Genomic DNA, 20,192 nt, shown 5'->3' on the forward strand with positions numbered 1-20,192 from the left:
TTAAGTTTCTCTTATTGCTCTCATTTTTCTCATGCAAATGTATTACTTCATTGAAGTTCCCAAAACAGCACCAAAGATATGAAAAGAGACTGGCTAACCTTGTTTAAGTTTGTACAGCTTCCCTAAACTCAACAACCATGTTTAAGTTTCTCTTATTGCCCTCATTTTTCTCATGCAAATGCATTACTTCATTGAAGTTCCCAAAACAGCACCAAAGATATGAGAAGAGACTGGCTAACCTTTTCAGCAGGGTCCATGTGTTCTGCTTCTAGCTGAACTCTGGGTGACCGTAAATCCCTATGCATCTCCACACCAAGCCACTTTCACTGCTCACTATTGCATCTATATGGTGCAGGCTGTACGAGGTAATGCTTATGTTAACATCCGCACTCCAGAGCAAGGCTAGACCTTCACCCATGCCCATTCTATCTATTGCAAAACAATTCTCGAAATTAAACCTTTTAAAAATAGAGTCGACATGCTTAGCCAACATCTTGGTTTCACAACAAAAACGAATTTGAGGCCGGTGTAAGTGGAGAATTTTTTTGAGTGCTAGGCGCGTTCGAGGCTTCCCCAGACCTCAAACGTTCCAACTTAGGAGCTTCATAGTTGTCGGCGGGGCTGATATTCAGCACCCGCCAATACATCCACTTCTATTGCCACCAAAATTTCCATTGCATCTAGTATCTCTTCTGTTAGCTTCAGCTGTCGAGCTATTTTGTTGGAGCTAATATGGCTGCAGTTGCTTAAGGTGTTTACTGGGCTTATGTGGTTTCCCTCGTGTGGTTGTTTTGGTGGATTGAGCATTCTCTTCTTTTTGTGTTGTGGGTTGAGCCAATTGCCATCACTGTTATGCCTTTTTGCTCCTATTAACCCAAGATCCTTTGCTCCTTTTGCTTTGTTATTTCTTGCATGTAGTTTCCATTTTCTTACTTTGGGCTTCACGTTAATCTTGTTTGGCCTATTATCCATCTCCTCTACATCCGATCTGGCACTCTCTTCAGCCTCATTCTTTTTATTTTTTATGATTTTCAATTTTGCTTTATCTACAGGACTTTCGTTTTCCCTCCAAACCTTTTTTCCCGACTTTGTACATTCATATCGAGAGTGGCTATCATTACTGGCCACCCTATCCTGCACCTCGTCGATGTCGCAGCCCATACTCTGACTCTCCACTTGCTGATTTTTCATCTCTAAAGTAGTCAACATTAAATGTTTTTTGTCATTTTTCAACTTATCGCTTATATCCATTGGTTTTGCTCCATATTCTATTTCCTGACCCGATTTGTTCAAGTTTGACCCATGTCGACCAATCGGGTTGTTCTGGATCTTGTCTGACCTTGGGCTGGTTGTTGCTGACGCATTTGCTTTGGAATGAAATTGCTCTCGATTGACTTTCTCTTTACTTCGATTCTGTTTTACCCTATCGGCTTGTGTAACAGCTCTCATCCATCCACCATAAGGCAAGTCCTCCTTTTGTTGCCCTTTGTATCTCAGACATTCTCTGTACTGGTGGCCGATATGCACACAACAAAAGCAAAAATCCGGTAGCTTTTCATACAGAATTGGCATTGGGATTTTACCATCTGCTTGTTGTAGAAATACAATATTTTTTAGTGGCTGTGAAATGTCAATGGAGATTCTGACTCACGCAAACTGCCCAATACATTCCCCACTTCGTCTGTCTCTACTTCCTTGATTGTACCAATCTTTTCTCTCAGCTTTTGAATGGCCTCCTTATTCATACACATTATTGGTATGTTATGGATCTGTACCCAAAATGTGGTGTGAGTAAATGATTGATTTTTTATATCTCCAATTCCGGTTGGTTCAATTAAGACTATTAAAGCTCTGTCGAAATGCCACGGCCCTCCCACGAGCACCTTTTTCTTTTCTTCTTCGGAGGCAAACTTGAAGAGGAAGATGTTATCCCCCATGCTTTCTATTTTTACCTCTTTAACAGTTCTCTATGCCGTTTGCATTGCAGCTTTCAAGCTCTCCCTGTTTATGCTTCTTGAGAGTAGCACTTTACCCACTAAACAATTCGCAGCTACTTCATCTCCCTTTATCTTCATTCGCCCCATGAATGTTACTATGTTTGTCTCTTCTTCTTTTGAAACAACCGCCTAACACTTGCGCAATAATTCCTCAGTATCCATAGATGGTTGTGATTCTAGTAATAACTCTCTTCACCAACCCTCTATCCACCGTAACTAAATGTGTTGCATTAAGTTTGTCCACCCAAGTTGCAACAAGAATCTACTATGATATTGTAAAAAACACCCAACTAGTGAGTGATTAAGAAAGTCATGGAGGCTTCAGTCATCTTTCATTCTAATACTTTTTCAGAGAAAAAGTACTGTAGAAGAAAGAGCAGATGATGGGCAATGTTTCTTAAAAGCTAGAAAACATGTTAATGAGGTTTGTTATTAAATTAAAGTTATTCATCCACAATTATATATCAAATAATAATTTAATAAACAACAAAAATAGAGCAAAATAAAAATATCACAAATTTCATTTCATTCACTTAACACTTCTCTTTTTGTCTTGTTCTCAAATAATACGTAATTAACCTTACAACTTAATATATTTTTTGTATTTAAAAATTATGAAAGGTAAATAAGTAATCTAATTTTTTTTTAAAAAATCTTAAATGAATGAGTCCTCATATTTGATTCGTTTATATTCTGCTAAATAAATGAATCATGAATCCTGAACGAATAAATTAACAAATTAGTGAATTGATTAATTTGGAGCTCTAATAAATGAATAAAACCATCCATTTGTTAAACGTATCAAAATTTTCAAAGCAAAACCTATTAAAATTCAAATTGAATTAATGAATCTAACCTAAATTGCCATTAATTTATTACTATATTTATTCTTTAGCCAATCATAATGACTTGCATGCACATGTGGTTAGTAATTAATAAATAGAGAAAGAGCAATACTTCAAGAGCACAAAAGACCTTCTCTCTCAGCCCAAACCCAAATTGCTACATTAAACACACAAAATTTCAATCCTCCCTTAATCTAATATTTCCCCAGCATTTGTATGAGATTAAATACATGTCACTTAACTAATTCTATGGTCAAGATTTAATTTACTCTTAAAAGACAAAAACACTAACAAAGAACAAATTGTCGTTAACTCTTTGTTCCCCTCCTTTTCTCTATAATTTTTTTCTTTATTTTTTTTATTTCTTTTTATCGCTTTCTCCTATTCTAATTACCTATCTATACGAAAAACCATCGCACATTACTAATCTAAATTATTTAGGTCATCACCATTTTCTTCTCTTATGGCAGTACGACCTTGATTACCTCTTACATTAGGAGCTATTGGTTGTTGTCCTCTTTGTAGATTGGTTATGGCAGTGTCTTGCCTCTCCAATTTGTCACAGATCTCTCCAAACATCATATTCATGTGCTCAAATTGTTGTTGCATGGCTTTGAGCATGATTGATTGGTCTATAGCTTCTTGATCTCTTGACATATTTTTGATCTGAAAAGAATGTTAGCAAAAACACCTCACAACACTCCCTCACATGTTTCATTTAATTTGATGTCACTTAACTCTCTTGTTTAATACACAAATTGGCTTTTACCCTCTAATAATCTCACAAACTTTTTTTTTACCACACTTAATTCTCTCTTTCAGTTCTTTATTGACGTAAATAAAAAAATAGGAAAAACCCAGGTGGCACACCAAATATGACAAACCAACACACTAAACAAAGAAAAGGAATTAAGAGGACACAAAGAACGACAAAGGAAATTGATGAAAAGAAAGCAAGAAAGCAAAGGAACACAATTGATATTGTGTGTAAATAATGTCAAGGAAAATGAATAACTAAAATTCAATTTGACGAAAGTAAGAATACTTGATTCCTTTTGCAATCTTTTTTTTGTATTTTTTCTTTTTTTTAAATAATCAAAATAAATAAAACATTCAAACCTAATTAGAAACTATCTCTGATACCAAATGATACGAACCCCACAATGAAATTTTGAAACTCACACTTAATTTGTAGGTTCAACTTCCCAAGAAAGTTCTAAACAGATTTAAGAAAAACAAAAGATCTTGACCTAATGTTTAAGAAAACATGAACTAGAGGTATAGAGAAGGATATGGACGCCACACTTAAGATTTAGATGAGAAGGTGAGTGATAAGTCTATTTTGGAATGTCATAAGAATGTAAATTCTTGATAAGTTCACTAGTTGTCAAAAGAACCAAAGAAAGAACGATTTTTCAAATTCAAAATAACATTCATCTTTAATTCTCTTACATAGTAAGGTTGTTGAGTTTAAATCGGCTAATCGAAACCCAAAATCCTAAAAATACAAATGAAAATATTAGAACAGCCTTCCAAGTATAGGTTTGTCAAATAATACTTCAAAAGTCTTCACCAACCCACCATTAGTAATGTTAGTCATTGACAAACTTAATGCTAGCCTACCATAATTAATGCTATCATTGACAAACTTAATGTTAGCCTACCATCATTGATGGTAGACTTAACTTACATATTGACAAACTTGAAACAAAACAAACAAATGAATTTGAATAAACAAAGAGGTCATTGGAAATCCCAAGTCTGAACAAGCTATAATAAATTGGTCATAACGCCTTCTAGAGAACTCGAAATCCAGCTATGTCAATTGCATTGGAAAGTTAACTTAATTATCTTTCCAACGATATATAACTTGCACATTACTTCTAGCTTAATCAATACCAGTGTTATTTCGAATTTGATCTTTTTGCATTTAATCCAAATTGTGTATTTGGCTACCCAGTAGCTTGAATAATGCCCACAATCCCTTGTCTTCTCTCCAAACCCAATTCATGATGTCTTGCATCTTGAATTGCATTTTTAATCCATATTTTCTCAATTAATCTATTTAAAACAGCTTACATCTTTTTTGCTCTAGCTCTTATAATTGGGTCTTCATGAATGTGCAAATGATCAGTTGAAGTTTCAATAGTATTCCCTTGACTATTCTCAACAATTTCACTTGATATCATTGCTTTAATTGCTAAGGACTAACAATAAATTATTTGGGGGTGTGATTAATACTAGAAAGTGTACATTAATAAAGGTTAACATTATCATTTTTTTTGCTTACAGTGTTAATTAATGCTTTCATAACTTATAAATTATCTTAGTGCTCCACTAATATTATTTTATGTTAAATTAAATTGTAGTATGTTAATTTTATCTCCATTTTATATTGTAGATATGTTTTGAAAATAAAAAAGGAATCATAGCTAAAAGCGGGAGACAAAGAAAATGGATTGCATTAACATAAAAAATAACAAAATATATAAAATAGAAAAAAAAAAGAAGTCGAGCCACTTCGCCAAGGTAAGTCAAGTGGCAGGCGGTTGCCATTTGCTTATCTTTTGCATTATTAAAAATATTAAAATAATTAATTTAATAATAGAAAAAGGAGAAGGAAGAGGTAGTTCCTACCTATAAAAAAGGGGAAAGAGAGCAAGAGAGCAAGAGGAGGCACATTGATGGGGAAGAAAAAGGATAGAAAAAAGAGGCAATTTGAGGGGAGAATAAGGAGGCATATGAGGAGAATTCCAAGAAGGCGCAGAAAGGCTTAGTTTTCAAAATTTATTCTCTTTTCTTTAGTACTTAATTTTTTTTTGTAATTTATTTTAGAAGGTTGAATTTTAATTCAAAACTAAATTCAACTTTATTTTAAATTATTTTTATTTCAATTATGCTTAGCTAAATAATAATAGTTAGGGAAAGGTAAAACTCTTAGTAGAAAAATATGAATTAAACAAATTATATTTTTAATTATATAAATTAAAATATTTTCTATTTGATTTTATCCATATTTTATTTTTTGAAATTTTGAATTGTTGTAAACTAACAAGGGAATTTGGCACAATCGATTCTTAATATATTAGAAAATATGGTAAAATAGTATTTTGACTTATTATAGACAAATTAAATTTTGGCACACTAAGTACTTAGTGCCTGTTTGGTATGACATATTTAATGGCAATAAGTGCTTATTTAATCTCATAAGCTCTTATTATAAAATTTTATTGTTATTTGATTGTTTTTCTAATAGAGTTTTTGAAAATTAAACAAGCTATTTTGCATCTATTAGCAAAAACTCAAATTTTGGACTTTTGGTAGTAGTAGAGGTTGAAAAGTTTTTTTTAAATATTAAAATATCTAAAATATCCCCAATGTATTTGACAATCTTATTTTATTATCTTCATAATATAGTTTTTAAAATCTTTCTATTAAAGTAATTTCATAAATTATTAATAAAAACTCTTATTGACAACCAAACAACTAAATTATTTTTTAGTAAAAGCCCTATTTATAAAAACTCTACTAACAAAAGCTCTACTTAAATATACTCTACTTGAAAAGCTGTAACAAATGGAGCCTTAATGTATAATAAAATTAATGAGAAAATAATGATAATTTATATAATTAATCTTTTAGGCAATAAAAAAAATAAAAAGAAAAAAATTATTAAATTATATCTACCGCTAGGAGTGGATTCATAGCTCTAACTAATTTATTTCGTAGTTTCTCTTATTTAATAGTGTGAATTTAAATTTTATATATATATTTGGTTTTTAGATAAATTAATAAATTAAATCTTTTTTTTTTTGTAGACCGACCTCCGACTCATCGGATTATATTATAAAAAGACACTTTTATACTTGAGAGTCATCAACATTTTTTAAATCATGTCACTTGTTGTAACAGCCTTAACCACCAACAAGTCTCACTCTTGCTAAATCAGCTTGCCACCTCACTGGCGAATAAACGAATATAACTAACAGCTTCACACTTTTAATACTATTTAAATTTTCTTTTAATATTGAAAAAAAAATTATTTCTTTAGTATATGATTTCATCACCTGGGCTGATCTACAATTAAATAATTAAATTTAAGTGGGATCCATTTGCATCCTTAAAAAAAAAAAATCACTTTGCACACTTATATTTAAGTTAAAAAATTATTATTAAAACACTCACGTATAGACAATTTAATTTAATAAAATAATAGCATCATAAAACATCCTAAACAAGTGTAAGAAATTTGAAGTTCAAAACTCGCTTGCATAATGGAGAGAGAATTTAATCACCATTTGACTATAATAAACATAAGGTGTAATTTTTTAAAAACATCTACTAAGGTTTGAGGGTGTTGGAAATAGGTAGATGGCGAAGATTGTTTTGCAACTATTGAGCGGTCGCCTTTGTACGATCTTGTTTTCATCAATCCTTGTCTTTGCCCTACCTCTGTGGGTACTGGGTAACAAGTTAGTCACTGTGCTTTTCTTTCTTTCTTTCATTTTTTTAAAATTAAATGTGTTTGACTCTCATCATCAGTTTGGTTTCGGAGAAGATGAGATTTAATAATCATAAAGCAGCTTCCTTTTCTGACTGTTACTGTATGCTTACATGCTAATCATTTTCTAACTTTTCCTTCAGCTCTTCTAAAGCTGGGAAACATCTTTTTCTAAAATTGGAAAAAGGAAGGCATTCACATCTCCATCGCGGGCCTTAGCCTCTCCCTAGTAGATATTCCGATTAATTAATTAGGCACTAATGAACTATATTGCTACCATTTACGAATGAAATTCTCAAATTATTTGACTGTTTTCACTAGTATAGCTATGGTTCAATAATTTATGATCAATTAGTGTAATTCTTTAAGTTCTACATAGTGGCAAAAAAAACATTGGCTTATGTTTGTTTTTTATTTTTTTTTATTTTGTAATTTTCATCCCTTAACGTAACTTCTCATCAAGTAATCTAGTGCAATCATGCAAAGGTAATTGAACTATATAAATATATCTTGCGAGTTTTGTAGATACGAAAGGGATGCTCAATTGTTTTGGTTCAAGAAATTGATTTTACTGTTGTGAATTTTTTTCGTAGATTTTAAATCGTTCCATTCACGAATACAATTATTTTAGTGAAATAGTTGTATTATGTAATTGAAAGTGAAAGCACTTCCATGTTAATAATGTTAATGGAGAATCCATTTGCTAAAATTAGAGAAAGGGGCCACTTAAGTAAGACAAATTCTCTGTTTATATAAATGAATCCGTGTTAGACTTATAGTTGCTCTCATCAATTTAATATATTCATTCTAAATCTCTTTTTTCTTGTTTCCTTGCTCTTCTTCTTCTAATTTCATTTTTGCTCAATTTTAAGCTATAATCTACATAGTTTCTTCAAAAATATGTAAATCAGTTACTTTTAGATTTATAACATTTATGTCTTTTGATATGGTTTAGTTTCCGCTTCACCCACGTTAAATAAGGGAAACCCAAGTGATAAGGATATAAAATAGAAACTTAGGGCTTTATTAGAACAAACGACGGGTGACAATAGATTACTACCTAGTTAGAATATGATGCCACGCCCATAGATAAGACCCAAAATGTAAAGCCCAAAAAAGAAAAATAAAAACTTTGTTTTCTGATTTTTTTTTTCAAGTTTGTCTCTGCTTTTTGTTTGGTGGTTTCATTGATTCTTTCAGCCTTGTCGGTTTGAAAGTACATCGTTTGTTTGTTTGTTTTTTTTTGGCGTTTTGAATAGAGATGGCCAATTAGCAGGGCCGTCATCAAAGTAAAATAAGGTTCATGCATACTTGTACTCGTACTGTGTCGTACTCACTATATGTTTCGTGTTGTGCCATGCTCATACGTACCGTGTCGTGAGCAGTGTCGTGCCTAAGAAAAAAAGCTCAATAAATCTTTTTATTTTTTAAAAATTTTTAAGAGCACGCCTGCCAAGCTGTTGGTATATTATTTTTTCAAGTTTATATACTTTTTTTAGGTTTATACCTTTATTCTAATTTAATAGAATCAAAAATTTAAAACTCAAGTCCATATTCAATAATAATAAACTAATAATAATAAGAGAATGTAATATTAATTACTAAGTTTGACCTTATAGTATTAGAATTTTTATACTTAACAATAATAATAATAATAAATTTTTCTTAAGGATTAACTTAATTGTTAGCTTGAACTTACATAGAGTCATAGATAATAGTTCACAATAATATTAATGCATATTTATAAAATCACGATAATTATAATTTTATTCATTAAAATCATGATATCAATTATTTATTTAATAAATTATAAATATAAATCAATTATAATATTTTTTAAACTAAGAATTAAATGAATTTAAAAAATTCAATTTGAAGTTTTTTTTAAATCATAAAATTTAAATTTTACTTTTATTAAAAAATAAAACGTGCTTATTGTAGGTTTTTTCATCCTCCTGCGCTTAACTCATCTCTAATTGTATCGTGCTTTTAAGCCCCGCGTATCTAAAATTCTAAGCCCAACCCAGTCCGCGTGCATCACCGAAATGTGCTCATGTCGTGCCGTGTCGCATGCCGTCTGGCCCATTGACCATATCTAATGTTGAAGATCACTCACTGTGCCTTAATATAATATTGTTTTTTTATCAGCGTAAAACAAAAAAAAAAGAAAAAAATTCGACCATTTCTCAAATTGTGCATGTCATCCTTGCGCAGGGGCCATGCTAATTTTCTCTATCGTTCCAATTTTATCGAATCGAATGTCTCCAGAAACACGTGTGCCGGTAACCATCTTTGTGTAGATTTTTCTCTCATTGTGGGATAAGCTCGTCAACTTCAAAAAACAACAACGAAATGGGCTGCCTCGCGTCCTTCATGGGCCAGGCTAGTAATCTGACGGGCAGAATAAGAAATTAATACGGATGATTGAGTATCATGTGCAAGTTTTTTGTGGCATACCCATTCTTCATGCACAATCATAAAATTGACTCCTTGTGGGTTGATGTGATTGGTCAGCACAATTTTCACACTTTGCAAACTTCTAGTAAATTTTATTGTTCATTGGTTTTTTCCCTTTTTTAAATTCTAAACCTGCACTATGGCTAAATAATATGTAGATTCTTAAAATTTGAAATTTTCTTCAAAAAATTTTCTTAATATTTTTTAAATCACCATAAAATTCTCTAAAATCAATTGTGTTTAATAAAATTATTTAAAAATTATCTAACAAAATGTCACAAACCTATTTTTTTTCAAGAGTATTTTTATTAAATGATCAGGATTCTACTCTCTCTCTCTCTCTCTCTCTCTCTCTCTCTCTCTCTCTATATATATATATATATATATCTATATATATAGTGGGTTAGTTAGCTAGTGATGATATTCTGTGTACATCTAGAGCACTGTTATGGCCGCTGTATGTGAAAATTAACCTTTTTGTCTACATATGTGTAAATCTTTTCAACTTCTTAGCCATTTAATATTTACATATGTTTATGTATTTTCCATGTCAGCAATTTGACGGACTATCCATGCTACCTCGGAGGTCTCGCTAAACAGTTTTTAAGTTGTTTTATTTGAAATTTGTCCACCTTTTAATTTTTTTTAAAAATATAAAATATAAAATATTTTGACTATTTGTACTCCAATTTTCTTATTTTTGGCAAAAAAAAAAAATCCGATTGATTGTATTTCTTTTCAAATTTCTTTTGTCTTGAAACTAGAAAAGATATATCCAAATAGTTTTGATGGTTCACAAATAAAAAAAATACTCTAACTCCGAGTTTTGGTTACTCCATTCGGGTGAATCCTAGTGACCAAAAAATTATATTTTAATTCATTGCATGATTTTATCATTAATATTCTGGAATTAATTGTAAAGTATCTGCACTATGCATGCGAATATTATAAATAAGAAGAAGCTAAAAGAATATATATTGAACGATAATAAAAATAATCAAATCTAAATCCTGAAATCTAATTAAGTATTGGTCGGACTGTGGGATGTTAGCCAATGATCAAGTGAGACATGATGCCCACAATTATATGTACGGCGACACACGCCTAATCATACATAAATTGTATTAAGGGAATATTTATTGGAGATGTGGTAACTTTCATTACGGTTTTCAAATTAAGGGCTTAGGCCTTCATTAATTTTAAAACAAATTTTAATAAAGTAAAAAAATGTAAATTAAAAACAATTATTTAATACATAATATAATAATAATCTAATACACAAAATATTAGTAATACAACATAATAAATCACAAATACTAATTAAAAAATATATTAACCTGATATTTTGAGTTTTTTAATTTGATATATTTTTTATTTATAAATTAAAATAAGTACTTATTCAGGCCTAATCTATGTAGGCTTTATATTTTCCGATTCATATTCACTCCAATTCATATGGGCTAAACTTTAAACCCGCAACCTTGACCGGCCTGTGTTTTTTTATCAACCCTAATTTTCATGGACAGACCGAGTAGGTGAAGATAGCATTAACATTAGCAAATCAGCCAATTCTTGTTACCTTAAGATATGATATTTTATAAGTGTCAAATGTGCTCTTATATTCTTAATTATTAGGTAAGTTTATCTCAAGTTATATATGTTAATTTATTTGGTGTTGTACATGCGAGAATAAGATCTTCATGTATGCATAAACTGAGTTATATATGTTAATTTATTTGGTATTGTAAATTGAGAATAACATCTTCATGTATGCATAAACCGAGTTCCCATGCATCGAATAATTATTAGCTTTGAATAAATACAGGAAAAGCTATGATACATTTTCAAATTTGCTTTGGTGCTAATATCCAATTGATAAACTACAATGAAGTACCCCCAATCAAATTCCACATTAATTAAAGTACTCTAAAACAGCAGACGTTAACTTTGCTTTTTCAGTTTAACTCATCCTTTTCCATTTTCTTGGAAAACAAACAAAAGCCTTGGCTGCCCAGTAAATCTGCAATCAGACAGTACTACACATATACATGAAGATATTAATTCTCACATGTAGGATATTTTCTGACATGTAGAATACCAAATAAATTAGCACATATAACTTGAGATAAACTTATCTAATAATTAAGAATATAAGAATCAGAGAAATTAGCTCAAATTTCTCAAAAAAACTTGAACAAAAATTTGATGTACTATCCTGTTGAAAATTAATTGCAAATAAAAAAATTAAAATAATGTCACCAACTTGAGAATCTGATGTACAATCTTTATCATCTTTATTATTATATAATTTGCTTCCTTGATTTGTTTAGCAGATTGATTTAGTTGATATATATTTTGACAACTAGCATCCCTTGCATCCTTGTTGATTCGAGCTCGCAAACACACACATTACATCACTGTTACATAGCACTATATTACTACTACAGTTACAGTTGTAACAACATATGATGAATGGCTTAGATTACAGTTGTAACAACATAATATCTCAAAAGTATTCAAAAATTTCTCCAATTATATAAATGTTATTTGAACATAGAACAATACTGTAATTCTTACGGACCATTATTTTAAGATTCCAGACAAGATCATAAGAGGTGTATCACCTACGAAGCTAACTACGAAGTGAGGATATTGGAAAAGAATTAATGAAGTAATAATGACTGTATGACCACCAAGTACGTAAACCAAACCATGACGCGAGAGGATTTTGGAAAATAATGAAGTAATTAACAGTTTTCATAGATAGATGACGCACTAGGCGGTTAAGTCTTTGATTGTTCTACAAGAAAATGGAAAAGAAAAGTTGACAGCTGCTGTTAAATGGTATTTTATATGTGGAATTTTATTTGAGAGATTTTATTGTAGTTAGTTACAGACCAGATAACTGTTAAGGCAATCTTTGGTCAATTGGATAATAGCTATCGATCAGAAGATTATTTGGTGATGGTCAAGGAAGCAAGAAATCCTTGCTTGAAAAATGGGCATCTGATGTAAATGCCACATAATTGGATCGGACTCTAGAGGTACTCTGCTTTGTTACATTATTATTATTTTTTATTATATTCCTCTTTTTAGTTGTTCCCATTTTTCAAATTTTGTATATCTCAATTTGATAAGTATAAATACTAGACTCTTTATAATTATTCATTATATATAAGATTGTTTAATTGTGTGTTTTTGCCGTTTACCTGATTATCATATATTATTATTTCAGAAAATTCTATTGTTCATTCATCCTGCATGCCTATAAATGGTTTGGGGTGTGGATTTGCTCATTAATTATTATATTTATTACTTGCTTACCAGCCGAAAGAATTTGATAATAGGCTTGTCTTGGCAGGCAAGAAGTGGTTTGAAATTCAGTGAGTTCAAATGCAAGTTGCACGATGCAACGAATAATTTTGAAACCAAGAAAAGCTTCCATATATTTTCATATTTGCTTGGGAGCTATTGTCAATTGGTGGAAGATTGATACAACTGTTACCCTCTAAAAGTAACTACAATAAAGTCCCCCAAATCAAATTCCAAATTAAAATGCTCTAAAACAGCAACCGTTAATTTTTCTTTTTCAGCTTTAGCTCATCCTTTTCCATTTTCTTGCAAAACCAATTAAAGTGAAAACCGCCTAATAAATCAGTACTCCCACTACTATATATCTCATAACTATTTCAACAAAACCTCACATCGTAAGCTACAAGGAATTATGAAATTGATGCAGTGCGGATGTGCACATTTTTTAAAGTTCATAATTTATCTTCATTGATTTGGTTTAAAATATTTAAAAAAAAATTAAAATATATATCTTCATTATTGTCCAATACAATATTAATTAATTTTTTCAACTAATATAAAATATTTTTTTAAAAGAAATTATTAAGAGGCAAATATGGATGTAATTTTTGGTTACTCAGCCCTGCCAAAACTTTTTTCCATTTAATTTTTTTTATATTAGTTATAATAAATTAATTAAAATTATATAGAGAATATACTATTTTAAAGAAATTAAACACTATTTTTTTTTAATTTTGTCTTACCATACTGACACCCAGATTTCGCGCTGGGTCCAGGGATATTGCGTCAGGGGTTTGGTACCCCAGTCATTTGTCTTTTTGCAAATGACCATTTAGATCGTAAAGAAAGGTAATCAACGGCTGAGGTTTAACACTTAGAAAATGGGTAACCGGCTATAGCTACAGTATCAGTAAAAGGAAAACAAAAAGGAAATATAATCCTTTGCTCCAGAAGACTCTAGACTTCGTCAATGAGCCAAATGTAGACAGCCGTTTGCTCCAGAAACTCCCCCTCTTGTACCTCCACGGCGACGCTGTTACCGCCTCCGTCACCATCCTCTCCGACGCAAGACTCCGCTAGAATCCGAACGAATACGACCGCTTCAACAAAAAATCACAGCCGTTGAACCTCTTCTCCGAGTTGAAGTTCTTGTTGTTAATCGCCACCGCCACGTCATCAACGCACAGCGTGATTTCAGAACCGTTTGTGGAGGCGGCCGTCTTCGTCGGCATTTGGATTTCGTTTAGAGACTTAAGGGATGTAGTCACGAGTCGTAGCAATGAGCTGTCGTCGAGACTCGGTCGGATTCTCGCCGCCATTATGGGAACAAACGGAGACTCGGTCAGAAAAATTCCAGCTCGGCAGAAGGGACTTGTTTTTCAAAACAAACAAATTGTGCTTTTGGTATTTATTTTTGCTAATGAAGCTTTTTTTTTTTGGGAACAACATCTGATGTAATAGGAGTTCATAGGGCTAGGATTAGAAGTTAAAAATTTCAAAGTGGGTGACAAAGTTGTAGTTGTGCTTGTGAGTGCTAATTTATATATATATATTTTCTTATCCTTTTATCTTTAATTTATTCTGAATAAATTTCTAGTCTTCTTTCACTACTAGGAAGATTGAAATTAAGGTCATGGAGAAATTTGGATGACCGGTTATTGATGATAGGCAACAAAATATCATTTCTTCCAGTTAAGAGAACCCCCATTTTAGTTAATATGGTTGTGGTTGCAACTATGATAAATAGTAAAATGTCAAAAACACATTTCTCTTTTTTACACGGTTCAGGTTCTTGACCATGCTAGCAATTTTGCTTTCCCTATAAAAATTTCTTTTTGTTACTGCAATCTGGTGATAGAATGAATTGAATAAATTTTTGGTACTTTCTTTGTTTCGTGCTTGGGTTAGTCAATAAAAATAATTACGTGGCATTCCAAAGATTTTAGTGTTGTCAGATCAGATTCAAAAAGAAAAGGTGTAAACTGCACGCTGTTGCTTTTGTTGGATGAGGTTATAGGCATGTATAGAGATACCACCACTATAAATCTTTATTTCCAAGTTATATTTGGTTTTCGGTAAATGTAGTTGGATATATGAGAGCCTTCTGTCCTTATTCAAAGTTCATACATCTTTGGCATGTGAATGGTTCATTCTTTTCATCTACGTGAGCGGAGAGGTGATGCTGCTCCATCAGGGTTCAGTCTAATTTTGTATAAGCTGATTTCATCTGTTCATTTTGTTTCAGTTTTAAATTTCGTTATTGATGACAGAGTGGAGGCAGACTAGCTGAGTTTGCTGTGGCCAAGGAGAGCTTGACAGTTGCTAGGCCGCAAGAAGTTTTTAAGTTTTTGCAGCTGAAGTTGCTGGCATACCTTGTGCTGGTCTCTCTGCTCACCAGGCCCTCACTCAGCTCCTTGGTGTCAACCTAGATGGAAGTGGCCAGCAGAAAAACATTATGATCACTGCTGCCTCAGGGGGTGTGGGTCTTTGTGCCGTTCAGTTGGCAAAGCTTGGAAACACAAGCATGATCTGCTTCAAATGAGTGTGTGTGCGTGTTTTAAGAATCAATAGATGAAGTCTGCATGCTGCCTCAACCACCATTAACCGAGGACTTTCATTTACGCGTCTCGTATTTTGATTACAATATAGTGTAAGCCAAGAACGTAGCAGTTTTTCTGTAATTAGTTTGTTGTATTGATTACAGAAATGCACCCTTTCATGAGATGTAGTTGGGTGCCTTTGCATTTTTGACATGGAAGGCTACTTGTTGGCATTATTATATCACATATTATATATTTTACGCATCTTATTTCCCATGCTGTTCGTTTTTATAACCGTAAGATATATTCTTTTGTAGATGTTCTTGGATCAGCAGTTGGGTTTGCAGTCTTCACAGTTGTTTTACTCTTATGGGCATTGACATTTGCCATCGGAGGGGAGCATCTCTTTGGCTCTGCTTGGGATAAACTAGTAATGTATAATGTTACTGAGAGATTAGGCTTGACAGGTTGGAGCTAGTCATAATCTGTTTCCGGGCTCATGAATCTTAAAACTCATTTCAATTGTCCTGTAAATAGTCTGGTGTTGAAACTTGAAACAACATACATTATGTTGAAGGTAATATTGGAGCCATTTTTCTCAATTAGTAAAAGAACCTTTCCGGTTGAATCTAGTGGCATATTCATGCTTTTATCTGAAAAATAATGTATCATCGCATATTTTTTTTTATTAAAAAAATTATAAACATGAGAACTCCTTAACCTTTCTTTCGTATCTATTAACTTTGTTAAAAAAAAATTGTCTACCTTGAATTTTGAAATTTGAAATGGTTGCTTTATTCTCATCTGATACGCTGCAAAAATGCCTTGATAATGGGCAATGTTATGTGACCAAGCCAGTGACTCGCAACATATTATTTGGAAAAATATGTTCTCTTTTATTCATTCAATTTGAAAACAAATAATTTGTGCAATAATTAATTGTGCACAGTTTTTAGTATTAACAATTGTTTATTTACCAACCGATAATACTTTTATTTTGTGCTTACTTGATAATTTATATTTGTTTTTATGTAATATATTATGATTTATTTATTATGTCTTAACTATATATTAATTACGTGTATTTTTTTGTCTATAATATAAAATATTAATTTCACATTTTTTAAATCTCCAAACAGATAAACGGATGTTAATGTTTTACTCAACATGTTTGAAAACCTTAACATTAATCAAGATCGACTTATAATTGTGCTTCTGTAAAAAAGATTGACCTTTTCTGTTGATAAGAACTGATTTTATGATTACATGAGCTTACAATAGATATGATTGCCTGGGATAGCTGACAGTTTTGACTCAATCTCAATTGTTCATGATTTAATGGTCACGATTGTCCTATTTGACAATGGTTGGTGAAGCAAGTTGTAGTATTCGAATATTTGTATTCCGGTCAACCCATTCCACACATTAATCCCGCAAATCTCAACTATTCTTTGACCATATCAGACGCTTCAAATTATGCCACGGGTACTGTTGACTTAAAAAAATATCAATTGTTCGCTCTCCGTCTAATGGCTGTGAGTAAAACATGCATGAAGGTTATGATGGACTGCAAATTACTACATTATAAAATTATTTTTCTATCAATAGAGCCTCAATTTTTTTTTGGGCATCTCTCTTCTTCTCAATTTCTCTCAAACTGCCTGTAATCTTAATTTTCAGCTGTGTTTTAATATTTTCCATAATTTTTTAAATAAATTTTGTTTAATTTTATATTTTAATGTCAATTACCATACACAATAGTCCATTGTATTTTTATCTTTCTTTTTTAACCTTATCCTTCATCTCAATTAAGCCTCTATTTCTTGGTTGGTGATTTACTATTTTTAATTTTATTGTTATTATTATTACGCTAATTATCATCATCATTATCATTGTTATTTTGTTTTAATAATAATAATATTACTAATAGTATTCTTCTTCTTCTTCTTCTTCTTCTTCATAACTGGTTTCTAGCCTTACTTAGCGACTTAGCGGCTTGTATGTTATAATTCATCTAAGTGCCAGCTGGATTCCTTGCACAAAACATCCATCCTTCGACAAACGGTTGATCAGAAAATCTGCGATAGGGTGTTTGGTTCATCAAGCTCAAGATAGTTTTCTCTTAGTTTTTTTCGGATTAAAGCTTATTTAGTCCATGTATTTTAAGATTAGTGTCCATCTAGTCCCTATATTTTTAAAAATGTCTCGAAACATCCATGCCGTTAAAGTATTGATACCCTTACCGTTACTTTTTATTTCTTTTGACTTGCTTTTACAATATTACCCTTTTATAATAATTTTTTTGGATATTAATAAAAAGAAAATAATTAAATTACCAATTTAACCCTAGAAAATTAAAAAAATTATACTAATTTTTTGTAAGCACCATTTGCACACTTGATAGTTTGCATACAATTTTTTACAATTAAAAATTACTATAATTTTTTATTTTTATTTTTAGGGTTAAATTGGTAATTTAATTATTTTCTTTTTTATTAATGTCCAAACAAAAAAAATTCTTATAAAAGGGTAATATTATAAAAGTAAGCAAAAAGAAATAAAAAGTAATGGTAAGTGTATTAATACTTTAATGGTAGGGATGTTTCGAGATATTTTTAAAAATACAGGAATTAAATGGATACTAATCTTAAAATACAGGGACTAAATAAGCTTATTATTATTATTACCCGGTACATATTTTTTCTTCACATTTTTTTTTCCAAACTAGTTTTCATTTACTTTACTCATGCACAAATTTTCCACAAAAAATCATGATTAAATTTGATATTTCCCATTTTTCACCCCAAGTACGCAATGCAATACCTGACCCTACCTTTAAATCCACTTCCTAAAATTTTCGTCCCTATTTTCGAAAATTTCAAATCCATCTTACCCCAACCCATACTTGCACGCTTCCAATGTCTTGTTTTTAACCATTACTTGCATGCACCCTTTTTCCTTTATTTGCATGCGATACTTAACCACTTCCAATTCATTACAGTCGTTTATTTTTGGTCAAAAAGCGGATCCCCTGCAGGTTACCGGGCCGTCACCTTTTTGTCAGGTTACTAGCTACCGTGCTATGTCTCTTCTTCAGCCATTAGATTAAATCCAATGGCCACTCTACTACAAGACAAATGACTTGGATACCAAACCCCTGATGCAAAGTAGCTGCCCCCTTGGGCGCCAAGGCCTGATTTATATCATCCACGCAAATATTAACTCCACAAAAACTATTACCACAAAAAATTAAATTGTACTTCTATCTTAGAAAACAAAATGAAATTGATCGAGTGTGTCAGCTGCTATGAACCAGATCGTATTTCATGGCTCCATTAAGTAAAAGTAAAAGTGTTTGATGAATTGCTTCGAAGAAGGGACGAAGTATTTGAATGGTCCGATAAGTCACCATTAGAGAGTCTGGAACAAAATTTACGAGTGAGAATTAATTGGATTGAATCTAGGCCATTTATCATTAGAAAAGAAAGTGTCTTATAGTAAAATTTTATTTAAGACATTTCCAATAATAATAAGAAAGAAATAACACTCTTAAACAATGACATAATATTTTTACTTATAAACTTCAAAATTTTTTATCAAACTGTCTTTAAATTACAAAAACAAAGAAAGAGCTAATTGCCTACAAATTAAATTACTCTAAAACTATATTTTCAACTTCCCAAGTTGATGATCTACAAATCTGTACAAAATGTACATGAAATGAACTTCTAATGGTGCCTTAAGCTTTAACAGCAATAACTAAAACTAGTCTTTGGCATATGAACTCTTTGCTTAAATTCTTCAATCTCAACTACTTACTGAGGCAAAACCATGGATTGTGGATTGTGGCCGAATTGTATATGCAAGTAGTGCTAGTGGACAGGGTGTGCAAAAATAGCAATGAACAGTAACTTCGTCAAGGCTTGTTAAAATTTTGTTTCTATTTTCTAGGGTTTAATGATTTTATCGTACACTTAAATTTTTTGTCCAACTAAATTTCGTTAGAGATGTATTTAGTCTGTTAAAATATATTAAAATCTAAACTTAAAAAATTTCTTATGTTCTGACCGGCCTCTAATCAAAATCCTGATTCTGCTACTGTTTGAAGTGGAAACTGCCCGCAACAATTATTTTGACTTGATTCTAGAGCTATCTACACATCTTTTAATACCCTCCAAAGCCATAATGATATCCTCCAAAGCCATAATGATATCATGCCAAAAACGACCCTTAAGCCACAATGATATCGTGCCAAAAACGACCCTTTACCCCAAAGTCCCTCACTCCCCCTATTGCTTTACATCAATTTATATACGGTTGTTAATGTTGTTGCGATTAATAGACAGTGGACCATATATTATGTGGGTCCAATTATGTTATCGAATCAGTATCAATATCGCAGTGCAGGAATCAAAAAGTTATATTAAATAATACTCAATCCAATCAAGGAAGGCAATAATATTCTTCTATATCCATGTACTTACTTGTAATTACATTGGACGCTCGTTTATCATTTGCTACGAGAACAACTATAAATAAA

The 20,192-nt window shown here is 31.5% G+C and overlaps 1 non-coding gene across 1 annotated transcript; it reads right to left on the bottom strand.

Moving 5' to 3' along the window:
• Positions 1-9,511: 9,511 nt before the first annotated feature.
• LOC112497789 (U6 spliceosomal RNA) lies at positions 9,512-9,618 on the bottom strand. The gene has a single exon (XR_003064771.2). It is a non-coding gene; the product is annotated as a U6 spliceosomal RNA (small nuclear RNA).
• Between the last annotated feature and the right edge of the window lie 10,574 nt (positions 9,619-20,192).

The sequence above is a fragment of the Citrus sinensis genome, chromosome 8, assembly GCF_022201045.2.
Source record: "Citrus sinensis cultivar Valencia sweet orange chromosome 8, DVS_A1.0, whole genome shotgun sequence".
In the NCBI taxonomy this organism is placed as follows: domain Eukaryota; kingdom Viridiplantae; phylum Streptophyta; class Magnoliopsida; order Sapindales; family Rutaceae; genus Citrus; species Citrus sinensis.